This window comes from Phascolarctos cinereus, unplaced genomic scaffold, assembly GCF_003287225.1.
Source record: "Phascolarctos cinereus isolate Bilbo 61053 unplaced genomic scaffold, phaCin_HiC Scaffold_8;HRSCAF=390, whole genome shotgun sequence".
Lineage (NCBI taxonomy): Eukaryota > Metazoa > Chordata > Mammalia > Diprotodontia > Phascolarctidae > Phascolarctos > Phascolarctos cinereus.
In genome coordinates this window covers 27113611-27130426 of record NW_027556291.1, presented here as the reverse complement: position 1 = coordinate 27130426, position 16816 = coordinate 27113611, and the positions used below count along the sequence as shown (strand labels likewise).

The window sequence follows — 16816 nt, the reverse complement described above, 5'->3', positions numbered from 1 at the left end:
ATTCTTTGTTGAGAGAAAGCATGTGTGTTATAGCAGAGGGGGGCTTTTGCATAGTCTTACAAGCCTTTGATAGCTTTCATTTCTTATCCATTGAGCCATGTTTTTCAATATATTTTTTGCCCTTCTTCCCTATTTAATTTTGGGGGGTCCCATTTAGAGATACATAGGATACCTATAACTCCTCATCCTTTGAAATAGATGTTGCCATATAAGCCACAATTCTTTCCATGGTTATCTTCTTGCAAATGGTCGTGAACACTGCAATACCAGATAATCAAGTGGCCCCGTGAAATGTTTCCTTTGTGGCCGTTGGACCCATGCTAAAGTCAAACAATCCTCCGTTTGTCCTTCCCAGAAGATCCCTGTGAGCTCAGTTAGTTGCAACTTCCCTTTGTCTTCTAGTTTCATTCAGAGCAAGAACACCAAGATGGATATGATTCATTTCCCTCAGCGGTACGTCCACTTGCTGGTCAGTAAACAAGAATCTATCCTTTAGAATGCCAACAGTTGCTATTGATGTAGTTGAGAAACCATGTGATCCCTCACATCCTTTGCTCCCTTTACTACCACCCTGACACTGGCCCTGCGGAAGTGGAAGGAGGCCACACAGGCCACACCGCACAGCACCATTTTGTATTTTTCTTTGTTTCACGGCCAAATGAAAGGACACCCCCATTTGGTCAGGGCAGGACTGCTGACTGCTATGTTGCGGATGTCCAGAACCTAAGAGATGATTTCCAGGGGGCAAAATCTGATCAGGGAATAAGGGGCTATTTTAAATTCTTTCTTCTTTTTTCCTTCACCTCTTCCTACATGCCAACCCCTGCCCAAATGTTGTAATGCTATTTCTTTTTTCTGTTTTTGTTTTTTGTTTTTAGGCAATTGGGGTTAAGTGACTTGCCTAGGGTCACACAGCTAGTAAGTGTCAAGTGTTTGGTCTGAGGCCGGATTTGAACTCGGGTCCTCCTGACTTCAGGGCTGGTACTCTATCCACCATGCCACCTAGCTGCCCCTGTAATGCTGTTTTTTGAAAGTTAAGGAATATCACTTTTTTTCTTTTGCTACATGAGAAGACTTTAAAAAGCCAGCTCAGTAACTGTTAGAACTATAAAAACCCAGAAGATTTGCGGTGGCCATTCATTATTTTGCTTTCTGGCATATGGAAGAAACTATCTTCTTTGAGTTTCAAATGTTCTGGTAAATCCAGTTGTCTCCTAGCTTCTTCAATATCATCTTGAATTGTTGTTTTTCTCTGGTCTGATGTAGCCAGTGATGACAATACTAAGGATTTCCCCACAGAAGTCCTCTTTGAAGACATGTATAATGTGAGTTTCCATAGATTTTTTAGTATTCTTGCAGTATGGGTTCCATCCTATGCTTAAAACCATCTTATGGACATCTCCATTTCCAACAGAGGCCCAACCATAGTAAATTCCAGTAGATAAATCACATGGAAGATTATCTACTACTTGCTCAGGAAAGTTAGCTGTGGGGATGCCAAGCTGCTTGCAGCCCCACCCAAAGCTCATCACTACTTTACCCCGGCAGAAGTAAGGCAGGTGCTTCATCACCTTTGGGAGATGGCCTGGGCAAAGAGTCCAGAGGAGCTGCCGTTGAACTCAAGGCAATGGTTCCCCTGGGCCAGCTGGGAGTGGGGGGAGGAGGGAGAGAGGAAGGAAAAGGAAGGAGATTCCTAAAGGTGCGAGGCAGGCAGGCGGGTGACCAGGCGAGTGCTGAACTCCGCACAACACTGACCCAACAGAAGCCACAATCAACCCTGAAGATTTTCCTGAGTTGTTCCAGGGCCAATTTTCATGGTCCCTTTCCTAACCATCAGAGTTTAAAGTGCTTAATTGAGAAAACATATTTTCTGCTGACCTTCCAATCATTCTGCCTTAAAATGTCATTGGGAATTTTAAAAACCTTTGTTTTGATCAATAATACTAAAAAGCCAGAGGCCCTGGCTTCAAATCCCAGCTTTGCCACTTACAAATGTGACCTCGGGCAATCACTTTACCTCTCTGGGCCTCAGTTTCCCTATTCTTAAAATGAGGGAGTTGGACCTTTAAGTTCCCCTCCAGCTCCAACTCTACGATTTCTAAGAACTCCTCATTGAATGCCCAACCCAATGGTGATGAGCCATTCTACACTCAGCTAAGCTGACTGCTATTCTCTCACCCTTTGTAATTCCTTAGGTCCAAATTATCTGTTAGGTTTCATTTCCCTCCATCTCCTATGACTCACTGAATTGAACTTCAAACTGCCCTTCTGTTTATCACTCTGCATCTTGAACAGCTACCTAGTTAGCAACAACAACCTACCTCATTCCTCAAATCTTCTGGAGTTTGCCTTCTTTTAAAAACTCCCCAAATCTGTACGGATGCCGCTTTTATATCAGTCATTTCCAAATATCCCACTCCCTCCCTCCCCCCCCCCACTTAGTGAAGCTTTCCTTGGAAGAAAGTGATAACAGTTAAGCAAAGCCAACTGCCACATGGACTACATTGAACAGGATATTCAGCATTCTCTATCCATAGTTCCTCACCTCTCCAACTAAAGGAGAGAGATTCATTTCCTCATCTCTCTTCAGGGACAAAGTTTGGCATTAGCATTAAACAGCCTTCTGTTTCGGGTTGTCATTCTTCTCATGGACACTGTGGTGGTGGTCATGCGTCTGCTGCTTTCTTGCTTCTGCTTCCTTCTGCACTGCTTTTTACAAGTCTTCCCACATTTTGCCAAATTGCCCACACTCATCATTTCTTACAGTATAACGATATTCTGTTATAATCATGGACCATAATTTGTTGAACCATTCCCCAAGCAATGTTCTGCCTTCTTTTCACCAAAGTCAAGTCTACACGCAGGGTGGCAAGGCAGTCCCTTGGAGCGTTCTGACTTTGACTTGATGTGAGGCCAATTGATTTTAGCAGTGCCCAGGGCCATGATAGAAATGAGGCTGCCATTGCAGTCATACACGCTCTGGGGGCTTTGCAGAAGGACCAAATGGCCTGGACTTACCAAAAGTAGGGCACCTGCACGATGACTGAGCTAGTGTAGTGGGAAGAATCAGGAGTCAGGAGTTTAAAGCCTGGCCTTGCTATATACTAGGTGATCTTAGACAAGCAATGCCCCTCTTCTGGGCCTCAGTTTCCTCCTCCGTAAAATGAAGGAGTTGAAATAGATGATTTCGAAGGGCCCTTCCAGCTTTGTATACCACAACCGTATGATCCCTCCTATGAGGAGAAACAAAACAGCTCCTGCCACTCACTAAGCTGGATTTCATCCTAGATCAGCTCATCTTTCCAAAATACATTCTAAAAGACAGGAGGTAGGGAGGCAAACAGAAGGAGCTGAGAAGCACTGCAGAATGTCAGAGCTAGAAGGGACCTAAGCAATCACCACCGAGCCCAGCCCCCACACAAATCTTGGGAGGGCCCAACTTCCTCATTATAGGAAGGCTTCAAGCAGAGGCTGTCAGGGGTGTTGTAGGGGAGATTGCTATTCAGAGAAGGGACAGACTAGATGCCCTCGGAGGTTCAAATCCTGTGTCTGACAATCATTACTTGCATGCCCTGGGGCAAGCTGCCACTTCTCTGGGGCTGTTTCTTCATCTATAACATGAGGGAGTGCCTAGGTGGTTTCTGAGTTCCCTTCTAGTTCTACATTTATGATCCTATGATTCTAAGAGTTTATGAGGTCCCAAGAGGCTGAGCGACTTGCCCGAAGCTTCGCAGTTAACAGATGGCGTGACTGAGGCTGCCAGGGCTTCCTATGCTACCACCAATGACCAGCAGGAACTTTTCTGGGATTGAGGGGAACAGAGAAGTCAAGCTCTAGAATGGTCTAGCTTGGCTACAGCTACTTCCTAGGCTCTCCCTGCCTCTTGCTAGGAGTTTGAAGGTTTCTTAGATACTGGTATTCCGGGGCCATGCCAGGCTGGCATACTCTCCAAGTGTTCTAGACTCAGCACAACTCAGAGTGCAACAAGAGCTCACCACATCACTTTCACACTGTGCTCTCTGTCTTTTGTTATGAAAGCTGAGAACCCAAATTATTCTCGCTGTCAAGAATGCCACCGGCTTAGCAGGGGTGGTTCTGCCACCACACAGATGGGATAGATCCACATTTGCAGATAATCTTCTTGAGGCTGATTTGATCTGGGGAGATTTTCATGCTAAGTGTTCAAGAATACTGTTGATTTTGAACTGCTCTCTGTGACAGGCTACAAAGGGGGTGGGGACAAAACCTTAGAAGCTGACCCCTTCATTTTACATATGAGGGAATGGAGGCCCAGGGAAGTTAACTGATTTGCTCAAGGTCACCCAAGTAAGTGAGCCCAGAAGTGGGATTTGAACTCAGGTCCTCTGAGTCCAGAGCCATTGTGCTTTTCGTTGCAGTAACTCCCAACGCCACTGCTCTTTCCACTATACCCACTGCCTCTAGCATGAAAACACAGCCCATACAGGAAGCTCATGATCAGTGGCGGCAGAAGCCACGTGCTGAGGCTGTATGTGCGTCATCAGTGTAAGACGATGGACAGTGCTGGCCAGCTCACCTATGGCGGCAGTACTGACCAAGTGCTTGGGCTTCAAAAGCTCCTTCAACAGAGACTGCTGTTGAAGGCTAGAAAACCATAACAGAAAATAGTTCATGTCCCCAGGAAGCTTATATTCTAGTACAGATCAGTAACCACGGAGCACAAAGGAATTGAAGGAGGGAGAAGGTGAGCATTACCCCTGGGAGGCAGGGGAAGGAAGGAGAGGCTAGTCCTTGAAGACAGCCAGCATTCTAAGGGGCAGAACTGAGGAGGACGTACATGCCACGCCTGGGGGAAGAGCCTGTGAAAAAGCTTAGAGATGGGAGAAGGGCCAGGAAGCACACCAGCACTGCAGACTTGGAGAAGAATCTGGCAGGCCCCGTAGAGGTGACAAAAAGAATTGGCCTGTGACCCAATCATTCCATTGTAGGGAATAGACTCTGAAAACATTCTAAAAACCCACCAAGAGCCACCTTTTCAAAGATCACCAAAACCCCAGAAACAACCTAAACATTGCACGCAGCTAGGTGGTGCAGCCTTAGAGTCAAGAGGACCTCAGTTCAAATGCGAGCTCAGACACTTGATACTTACTAGCTGTGTGACCCTGGGCAAGTTACTTGCCCCCAAGAGCCTCACCAAAAAGCAAAAAAACAAAAACAAAAAAAACCAACCTAAACATTAAACAGCTGCAAACTAAATAAGCTGCAGGGAAGCCAACAAAAATCAGTAAAGACGAATCAGAAGAATGACTCACCCAAGAGAAAAAATGAGAATGAACAAAGGATCCTGATAAGGGCCGAAGGAAGGACTAAAAAACCGACAATACTTTGTGCCCTAAAAATAATCGAAAGCTAAAGAATATACAGATATAGCTGGTTGTATTGATATTCAATATTAAGCTTTTAATGAAACTTTTTAAAAAGGTATTACCAATACCAGGCAGGCTGTACGCTGAGTGGCCAGTAAAGTGGGGACAGAGAAAAGGCTGTAGGCCAACTCCAGTGGTATCCAACTCAAATGGAAACCAGCTACTTAACAGTACAGAACGATCCCTGCCGGCTGAATGGTGACTTAGAAAACCACATATTAACATTATCTAGGTTTTATTATCTTTTTCCTTATTTTGCTAAATATATATATATATATATATATATATATAGGCAATTGGGGTTAAGTGACTTGCCCAGGGTCACACAGCTAGTAAGTGTCAAATGTTTGGTCTGAGACCAGATTTGAACTCAGGTCCTTCTGACTTTACGGCCGGTGCTCTATCCACTGCGCCACCTCACCACCCCTCTGAATATTTCTTAATGACATTTTAATCTGGTTCTAGCTGCACTCAGGAGTGTTGTGGGCAGCATGCTGGTGTTTGATGCCTCTCCCGCTGGAGATGCTGACAAAAACTAACCAACAAATCCTTTTATGAAGGGGAGTTGTTCTGTGAAGTCTGGATTCAGTCAAAGGACTGCACTTGAGGACCTAGAGGGCCACATGTGGCCTCAAGGCCATAGATTTCCCACCCCTGGCGTTAGACCCCAGCATTCCCAAAGGGAAATAGTGGCAGAGAAGGTAGCTTGGGTCCATATGGGAGAGTCCTGGATTCTGAAGGTGAAGTCTAAGCATTCTTCTCGGCAATGGAGAGCCACAGGGCTTTCGCTCTCTCCCACATGGCACCACATTTTTTACTATTCCTTCCCATGCTCATGAAGAGAGGATCAGATCCAAAGGTCCCTCCTCCTTTTCTTGGTCTGTCCATGGAGATCAAGCTATCTTTATATATCAGAAGAGCATCCTCTCCCTCCTCCCCCAAAATAGTGTAACAGACTCCTCATTGGCACCCCAGAAGCAACACTATGACCTTTCCCCAAGCTCTGGGGTCAGGAAGGGATGAAAATCTCTTTCCAAGGCTGAGAATCTTGGACAATTTTAGGCACTTTTAGACCTTGAGGGTCCCTTCTAGCTCTCCTAGGAGACTAAAGAAATGAGCTGAGGACTGCTTGCCTTGGGGTCTCCTCCCCCAGGACAGCCAAGGTCAGAAAGAAAAACTGATGAGCTGCTTGTTAGAGGATTCTGTCCAAAAATGAAACAGGGAAGGAAGTCCAAAAGAATAGCTAAAATCAAGCCTGGGGCATCTTCCTGGACTTTCAGCTCTCCCTGACAGTAAATAACTAATAGCTAAATTTGGGGGAGTCAACGCTGCTATCCCAACCAAGCAGCCTGTGTTAAGTGCTAGGGACACAAATCCATGTACAGTATTCACAAGCTTGAGGATGTGTGTGCTGAGCGTAGGCACAGGCCTCCAGTAATCTGCAATTCTGGACTCATCACCAACTTCTTAGTTTAGAAACCATGAACACGAAAGGCTTTTTGTTTTGACATCTGCCAACTCCCCCTCTCCCTTTTCCAGAGCTAAGATGTCACACTTTTCCACACGTTTGCTAACTGCTAAGTTCTCACATGAGCCTGTCATACGTCCCCAGCTAGCCCAAAGCTGGCAAAGCAATCAGACTAACTGCCTAACTGTGCTTTGGAGAAAGCTGGGTAACAAAACCGACTCCCCAGTGTCTTACTAAGGATGCCTTCTATCTCTTGCTATGCAAATGCAAATCAGAAGCAAATAGACCACATCTTGGGGGAAGAGAGATGATGTATGCAGGGTCTCAATGAGGAAAAAGAATGAGCCTGATTCTCTGACAGTGATGTTCACAGAAACCAAAGGAGGCCAGGCTCAGGAGATAACAGGGAGTGCTAGTACTTGGAAGGGATATAAAGGATGGAATATCAGCACTAGAAGGACCCTTAGAGATGGATCACCAGGTCTCTCTTTCTCAGGATAAGGAGGGTAAGTGATGCGCCCAGAGATGTACCCAACCAGGGGAACAACAAAACCAGGTCTCCTGGTTGCTAAGCCAATACCTGTCTCCATCCCCATCCCCTTTCCTATGTCTCTATGTGTCAGTAACAATCCCTACTGGTCGCTTCAGGAACAACATTGCTGAAAAGGGCCTCCATTTTGGGGGTTGGGAGGACTCCCAGGTCTTTCCTCTCAGGTGGCATGCAGTTGTAAGGTGCTGATCAGAGTAAAGCATCCCTCCAAATGCTGCCATGCTACAGGCAGACATGGAGAAGGAGCTCAGAGGGTTCCAGGGCCTGGAGCCAGGTTCAGAACTTTGCATTTCCCAATCAGTGCTCTAGACACTGGACCTCTTGGTCTATTCGGCTCCCCAGCTCCTCCATCATCAGCATAAACTGAGCTGGAAGGACCTCCAAAGCCTGTACCCAAAGAGGAATCCCCTCTACAACATCCCCCACACGTGATGACCAGAAGACTTAGCTAATTAAATCAGTGCTGACATCCAGGCCTACTCCAGCCATGCTGGAATCCTGTTCAAAGAAAGAGATAGGGCTGATCTGACATGACTTGTTCTTGAGAAACTCGAGCTCGCCCTTAGCAATCACCACCTTCCTCTATAGGTGCTTCATTTCCTATCTCTTTGGTAGCAAGGACCTTGTTTAGGGTGCTTGGCAGATGGTCTTTTTGGCTAGAGATGATGAGGGATGGATGCTTGAAATCACCATCTCATATGCCTATAAGCTGCAAGAAATTCCATCTATAGCAAAATCTGCTAGGAGTCCTCTGAATTAAAGAACAACTAACTTTACAGTTTTCAACTAACTTTAACTTCAATTGTATTTTAATTTCTTCACCAAAGAAAAATTCATTATAAAAAACTGTAAGCAATGCTACACCAGCTCAGACCAACGCTTCATGTCACCTAATATCCTGTGACAGGGCACCAAGGGACATTTTGTGGGAGGACACCGATGCCTTCCACGGCATCAACCTTAAACATCCTGAGCTTCCCTGTCTCAGGATGGCTTGATCTCCTCCATTACCACCCTCTTCTAATGTCTCATCATGGCATCAGTCTGACCCTGGGTTCTTGAAGGTTATACCAGAAAAGTGTCAGCTCTGAAAGGTCCTAGCAAGCTAGAAAGGATTCGAGTCCAGGTCTAGAGACAAGCTATGTTTCATCTAAGGACCAGTCTAGCAAGGTGCAGGAAGAAGGCTCATCCTCACCAGATCACCAGAGAGCTGGATGCCAAGCAATGAACCTTCCTAAGCCTGTTTCTACTTTGTGTCTGTACCACTTATCAACACAAAATTTTACTGCCTGCTCTGTAAAGTAAGACTACTTTTTATTTATCCTAAATCTACCTAGGGTGAGTTTCATGGAATTTTCCTAGGTCTTGTATTTCAGGAATTACAGATGAAGGATTTCAAGAATAAGTCCGAGTTTCTCTTCCACCCCCACCCCCCCTGAATTTACAAGTGTCAATCATATCTAGGGTGACCACACACCTTGGATTTTCTGGGACAAGAAATTCTATTTCAAGAATAGAGAATGTGCTTTTAATGAAGCTCTGCAAAAGGAATTTTCTTTGCCAGACCATGTGTTCCAATTTTTGGTTCAGAAAATATGGTCACAATAGTCACACTTTCTTGTTGCAGCTCAGATAGAGCTATTTGCTATGCAGGGAACACCCATGGTGGCCAGAAGCTCTCTATAGGGGAAGCTCATTCACAGATATCAAGAGAGCAAGGTCGGCATCCCACACCTGGCTTCTGAGGACTTTGAAGCTTTGTTCAGGCTCAGACCTTGTTCAAGAGTAAGTTTCTCTGAACTCAAGCCTGATCTGAGACCACTGTCCACCCCCACTCCCAGCCTCTTTTCTCTGCCTGTAAAATGGAGAATATATTTGAGTTGTTAGGAGTGTTTTAAAAACCTTAAAATGCTATGCAAATGTGAATTCTTTTCCTGACTACTGTGGCTGAGCAACTGTTCTGGCTCCTGAACACACATCTAGCCTAGAGACTTCATGCTCACTACTCTGGCCATGACTAGGAGAATATTCGAGCAGACCCTGGTGGCTTCTCATGAGCCACACCTTGCCTGTGGCTTCCCTTCCTTGAGCTAGACCAGCAGCACCCCTGATTTCTCACACCTGTTCCTGGCTCCCCATTCACATCTACACATCTGATCCCTTAGGCTGTGCTCCATGCAAGAAGAGGAACATAGTTCTGAGCTGGAACGGACCTTATAGAACATCGAATCCAACTTGCTGAGACCCGGGGGCAGAGGGGATCAGTTGGGGTTCAAAGTCTCTCAGCTGGAAAGCAGGGAAGCTGAGATTCCAATTCAGATCCTCTAACTCGGAACTTGCTTAAGATGCCATGACAAGGCTGAGAATTGACCCCACCCGATCCTTTTCACTGGCCTTGTCTGAACCTTTCCAGCTACCACTCCTCCTTGGGGCTATCACAACTCCCTTTCCCATAGTACTTCAGATTTCACAAAGGATTGTCTCCCCAACTCTGGGGAGATAAAGAATTCGAGAATTGTTATCCCCAGGAGGCAAAGAGGTTAAGGTGACATACCCAAAGTCCGAAAGTTAGTGTTAGAGCCGGATTCGAAATCAAGTCGGTCTGGACTCAAAAGTAATTTCCCTTCTCATATCACGTGTCCTAATTCTGGTTAAAAAATATGGTCACTGGGATCATCTGGCCCAGAACTAGTCAGCCATGTTGTTTCCTAGGCCTCATCCTTTTTCTCATTCTGTCTTTAGTGAGGCCCAGAACTGTGTGGCTACAGAAGCCAGAGGGCTAGGGCATAGGGAATAGTCCACAGTGATGCCCAGATCCCTTTCTCGGATCATAATTAGCTCAGAGCCCATGGTTCTGTAAGCACAGCTTGGCGAGCTCTTCCTTAAATGCATTAGCTTGCCACCCCTGCCCACACTGCAGCTCATCTGCTGCCTTTCTGCCCACTCATATGGGCTCCTTTATTCTCATGGCTTATTTTCATGGGCATATTCCTACCCAGAAGAAGCTGGCATAATCTGCAAACTTGGAGACTGCGTGATGTGATTCCCCTCCACCCCCAAAAGAATTTCTAAAAATGTTAAACAAGGTACATACATACACACACACACACACACAGAGTTGTGAGTTCTCCATCCAAAGACAAGCATATTTCTCTTTATCGTGTTCCATCCCCAATAAAAAGCATTTATAATGTGGTGCATTCAAGCCAGAAGGGGCCTCATCTCATCCAGTCTTTTTCAAAAGGACGAAACTGAGGGCTAGCCAGGGTCACATACCTCGTTCAGTGACAAAGCTCGAACTCGAAGCCAGGTATCTGGCCTCCAATGCCAGTGTTCCTTCCAGTACACTGCCATGCAGAAGCCAGGCTTCAGCACCAAACCTCTTGAAAGCACTAATTCAGACTTACTCTACTAAGTCCCTATTTTATGCCCTGGGCACAGAGAGCTTGCCTTTTGTATGAGGAAAGTTGTTAACTAGAAATACATATGTAAAAGGGACAAACGATACAAATTCATTTCAGAATTGCTACTAATGCTGGTCATCGAACTCATAGCTTCGGAATTTCCCAATAAATTACCACAGAAATTCAACATTCCTTCAAAGATGAAACTGCCACAAACTAGCACGGCTACTCCTCAAACCCAAGGGAGAATGTTGTTGCCCAGGTTCTAGAGGGTTGGAGCCCCTTACTCATTCCAAGAAAGAACATTTCCTCTTCAGCGATGTTTATTAAGAGGGCTTCTCTCAGCAATCACTGCCCTCAGGAACCCTTTCAGTTGCTTTCCCCTCCATATAATAATAATAATAACAATAAATATAACAAGAGGCCTCAGATTTTGCTTCCTGTCATGCCCAACAAGTGGCCTCTACCTAGCTCCAAGTGATGGGGAACTTACTACCCCCTGAGACAGAGCCATCTAAAGGACTTAGAAAGACCTCAGAGGGACCCCATAGAGAGGCTTTTTCTCTGGAATTATCTGAGCATGACATTGCTTTTAAATGCTACAGAACATCAGGCAGAGGACCCAGGTTCCATCCAAGCTCTGCCACTAACTGCCTTGACCTTGGCTAAGTCTTACCTTTCTGATCTTTGGTTTCTTCCTCTGGATATTGAGAGGATCAGACCTGATCTCTGAGGTCCTTTCCAGCTCTAAATCCTATGGTCCTGTCAAGTAAGCTATGTTCAGTGGCTATTATGAGCTCATCCCTATACATCTGATCTGGGGTTTCTTGCTGAGAACTCCCTACGATACAGCAGAAAAGATCCAAAGATCTGGACTCAACTATTACCTGGGTGATCAAGGACATGTCACTTCCCCTCTCTGGGGCTCAGTTTCCACATCTGTAAAATGAGGTCGATGCACCAGATGGCCTTACTAAAGCCCCTTTCATCTCTAGCTGGATAATACTATGATCTTGTGGTATAAACAGACTGATTGGTCTCTTAGGGGCAAATCCCTAAGTAATTACAGTAAATGACAATTCAGTCCAGGGCCGCAGAGCCAGAGGGGAGCCAAGATTGACACAATTCTCAGGGTGTTTTAAGCCAAGGGGAGGTGGGGTGAGGATGAGGGAATCTGTATGACTTGGAGAATTCTGTTCGACTCAATTGAGAATCTATGAGACTAAATCTGCTTATCCAGGGTCCCCCTGTAAGGAGGGGGTACCATGGGGAACATGGCTTGGTTCCAAAAGCTTCCAAGATGAGAAAGGCCACAGAACCAAGCAGTCAGGGAGACTCCAGGGTCCAGCATGAAATGAATTTATAAACAGAGCCAGAGGGGACACCTCATAGATTGTTTTATCTAAACCCCCTCCCATTTTACAGATGGGTAAACTAAGATATGGCAAGGGGAAATGACTTGCTCAATAGCTAATTAGTTGATGTACCACCTCTTTTTTAAAAATTATTTTATTCATTTATTTTTTACAATTATTTTTATTTATTTAGTTTTAGTTTTCAACATTCGCTTCCACAAGATTTTGAGTTCCAAATTTTCTCCCCATCTCATCCCTCCCCCACCCCAAGATGGCATACATTCTGTATACCCCCTCCCTAATCTGCCCTCCCTTCTACCTCACCCCCCCATGTACCACCTCTTGACAGAACTACTGATCACAGGGTATTAAAGGGTACACATTCATCTTTCCTCTTGACTTTCAGAAGCTCAGCATCATGATACCCATAACCTGAAGGATAGAGATTATGCCCATAACTCCAGCTCTGCCTCATCTGCACTGCCCCTCTCCAACACACACACACCCTGAATGGGGAAGGTGAGTGGCTTCCCTTCTTCCTTCTCCTTTCTAGCTGCACCATAAGTCAATAAAGACAACTCAGGGATCCTCTGTCCAGTGTGACTGTGGGTCCCTGGCAGGGGATGGGAAATAACAGTCAGTCATGGGGGCAAGAAGGAGATCGAAATCCATCTTGCCAGCCTACACTTGCCTATGCAGCTCCAGGTTCCCTAAGCCCCTGTATTACCATTGCATTCTGGCCTAGGGGATATTTTCCATCTTGTGACAGCTCCTCATCGGAAGCACAATAAAAAGGAAGGGAAAAAAAGCTGACCCATGGCATATAAATGTTGTTTGGAAATCTGGCCAGCTTGGCCCAGTGCAGAGAAACAATGAGACCCAACTCCCCTACTGCTCTGAAGCCATTTGAAACCCTTCACAGCTGAGCAGGAAAGCCCAGCTCTCAGGCTCCCAAACCATCAACAAGTAGGCACTGAAAGCCTACTGTGTGCAGGCACTGCGGGGAAGACAAAGAACAATCAGATCCCAATCCTGCCGTCTCTCCTTCAAGAGCTTACAATCTAGTAGTGCAGACAAAACAAGCATACACTTGTGGAATCTTAGGACTATTAGGTCCCCCCAAAGACCATCTAGTCCTTTTACAGAAAGAAACCAATGCCCAGAACAGCAAGTGACTTGCCCAAGGTCACACAGCCAGTTAGGGGAAGAGCTGGTCCCAGCACCTAGGTCTCTCGCTTCCTAGCCCACTGCTCTTTACACTCCACACAAAACCAAGGAGAAAACAATTAGACATCACACTAAATGGTGCAAGAGGAGGTCAGGGTGGGGCAACAGAAGAAGAGAGGATGAACCCAGAAACCTACAAAAGATGAAATGCATCTGCACCAGGGGCTACTGAGCCTCTCTCCCTCCCCCACCCACCCATTCCCTCACACCTAGGCTCCACACCATCTATTGCCCATCCACTCAAGCCCAGTTTTCCAGCAAAATACAGTGAGCTTTTAGAGACCTAGTCCCCTCCAAGGAAACTGCCTGGGTATCTGCGGTCAGGGTCCTTTGGCCAGGGTCAGCAGCAAGCTGGCCAGATGCCCAACCCGAGCACTTCATTGCACTGCAGCAAAAGACAGCAGAGGAATGGGCCAAGTGACTGATGGCAGCACCCAGGGGCTCTCCAGAGGTGTGCTGCCCAGCAGCACTCTGCCCTGCCCTCCTCCGCGGACAACTAACTGCAGCAACCCTTATGGGAGTGCCTCTGATACGCCTTTTTGCTCCCCAAGAGACTAGATTCTCAGCCCTCTCTACTCCCACTCTCAGGCCCACAGTGGATCTCAAATCCTCTCCCCCTCTACCAAAATCAGGGTGCTTAGTGCCCTAGCATTCCCTAGGGGCACTAGGGCTGCTCTTTTCATCCTGCAGCCATACCCCACCTCCCAGGCCCTGGATGGTCAGTCAGGAGAGCCCTGAGTGCAGCACACACTTCTTTCCCCCTCCTGCTCAAATACCAGGGTGGTACCAGCCAAAACTGGGGTCCACTCCTGACTCACTGTTAGTCCTGATTTCCAAGGAAAGCCCTTCTGGGTCCTCCATCCTGGAGTGCTGAGTGAGAGGTAGGGAGATGGAGTACAAAATATGAAGACCACAGAGGAAAGGGCCACTCTGAGACTGGGGCCAGGAATCTGGGTGGATACATGTCACCAAGAAACATGCCCTCTCCTCACCTCACCTCAGTTTCCCAAGGATTTGCCCCACGGGGTTGGACTGAGGAAGAATACCTCAGCCCCTTGTAAGGAAGGGCTCCCATCCTCCCATCCATTCTCCCTTGGAAAGAGGGGAAAACAGCACCGTGTGTCCATCCTTAAAAGGGGAAAGGGAGTCTAGCGCCGAGCCAATCTTCTCCCCTTACCGAAAAGGCCCGGCTATGAGGACAAGGAAACCCTAAGTTTTTATAAAGACTGCATTGTCCGTTTGATCGGGGTGGGGGTGGGGGGACAGCGCACACACGGATCAGGGACCCTCAACCTAATTCCTTCCTCCCCAGGCTTTGGCTAGAGGAAGAGGAGGAGGTGCCGAAGCCCTGATCGCCCCAACCCCACCCCCCGCCGGTCCCAGGGAGGGAGCTGCGATAGCCCGGTCGGGTGTCCCCTGCCCCCTCCCCTTTACCTCTGTGGAGACCCGGGTGCCGCAACGTGACCTCTTAGCGCAGACTGGTGCAGGAGAGGCTGCGGCTGCCGCCCGACCTGGGGCTCACGGTGCCTGGCCGGAGATGGACTGGGACGCGGAGGAGGAGGAGGAGGAGGAGGAGGAGGAGGAGGAGGAGGAGGAGAGGAGGAGGAGGAGGAGAGGAGGAGGAGGAGGAGGAGGAGGCGACGGGGAGGGGACCCGGGATGCAGATGCAGCTGTCGCTGCCCGAGCACGCTCGGCTCTCCTCCCTCCCCTCGCCCTCCGCAGTGCTATCCCGGCGCATGCGCTCTGCGTACTTACTTGCCGGCTGGGCTGGCTGGCTCTCGTGCGCTCTCTGGCCAGCTCTCCTTCTCACTCTCCTCCCCCTCCGCTTCGGCCTCTGTAGCCACCGCCCCCCTCCCCCAGCCCCAGCCCCAGCCAGCTCCGCACAGGGCTTCTCCCTCTGCTGCCTTTTTCTGGGCAGAGCTGTGCAGGGACCTGATCCTCTCCACGTGCGAGGCTGGGAAGGAGGGGCAACGTGTGTGAGTATTTCAGTGTGAGAGCGTGAGGGACTTGAGGCATGGAGGGCAGCAGGGGCAGCAGGCCTCGCGCCTCTCCCGACTTTGGACCTTACTTTGGGCATCGGGTCCCAGCCAGCCTCGCGCCTCTCCCCTCAGGGGTCCCAGCAGGTCTCCCACCCTCAGGCCTCATGTCTCCTCTCAGGCCTGGCGCCCATCCAGCCTGGCCCATCTCTCCTCACAAGGTCCCAGCTGGCCTCACCTCCTCTCGATGTTCTCAGGCCTCGAGCCCTAGCGCTCCCAAAGTTTGGCAGGAGTTGGGGCCAGCCAGCCTCACTCCTGGCAGACCTGGCACTCCCTGAGGCTTGCTGAGACTTGGGGCAACTCTCAGAACCGGGGTTTGACGGGAGCAAACACCAGCTGGCCTCAGCCCTCCATCTCAGACTTTGCACCTGTGAAATAAGGGGGAAGTTGGGGCTGTGAGCTTCCCACATAAACCTCCACCTCTCTTTGACACCTCTGGGGAGAAGCCTGACCTGCCAAAACTAAAGGGGTGATGTCCCCCTTCTTCCCTCAGACCTCCAGCCCCACCAAGTAGCTGGTCCTAGGCTGACCTGGTGGGAGAGGCAGGAAGCCAAGGGGCCCTAACTTCCAGCAAACCTGAAGGGGCTATGTTCCCCACCCACCATTCAGGCTCCCAACTCCACTAGATCCCCAAGGCTCCAACCAAGTACCCACCTGAACTCCTACCAAAAGAGAGTGAGGCACAGGCAGGGGTGCAAGAGGCCTGAGACTAATTGGCATATGTTCTTGTCATACAAAATCAGAGAGGCCAGGAGGGGCCCCAACTCCCATCACATCTGAAGGGAGGTGTCCCACTGCTCCATTTTGTCCACCAAGTATTGCAGCCTACCTGCTGGATTTCCCACCAAAAGGGGGGGGGACACAGCAGGGGGTTCCAGGGTCCCGGGACAGCTGGCCCTGTTCCTGGGATGCCTCTTATCTAACCTGAAGGGCCTACATCCCCCACTAGGTCTCTGACAACACTATACAACCTACCTGCATGAACTCCCAAATCGGGGCAAGGGAAAGAGTTGGCACACCTCAGGGGTGTACCCTTACCAGAAGGGTAAGGACATTGGGGCGAGTTTCCTGTTCTGGGAGATCAATAAGTTGGGAAGCCTGTGGGTTCCAACTCCCATTAAATGTGAAAAGGGATATCCCGCTACTCCCATCATTCCCCTTGTTCCACTAAGTAGTTGTGTCCTACAGGCCAGATTTCCCATCAGAATAGGTCAGGCACAGCAGGGTATTCCAGAGGCCCTAGGACAGCTAGCCCCTATTCCTCAGACACCTTTCACCTAACCTGAAGGGGCTAAGTCCCCCAACATCCCTTCAGTCTCCCAAATCCACTACTAGGGTGACCAATCTGAATGTAAAATTCTTGCCAAAAAA

At 48.2% G+C, this 16816-nt stretch overlaps 1 protein-coding gene and 1 pseudogene across 1 annotated transcript in view; both read right to left on the bottom strand.

Annotated features, from left to right (window-relative positions):
* LOC110193066 (actin-binding protein WASF3-like) overlaps positions 1 to 14986 on the bottom strand; it is a 74114-nt gene extending 59128 nt beyond the window's left edge. The window contains 1 exon segment of the mRNA XM_020964635.2: positions 14844 to 14986. The gene's annotated coding sequence lies outside the window, so the exon portion shown is untranslated.
* On the bottom strand, positions 1106 to 1583 carry LOC110193047 (riboflavin kinase pseudogene; annotated as a pseudogene).
* Positions 14987 to 16816: the final 1830 nt, after the last annotated feature.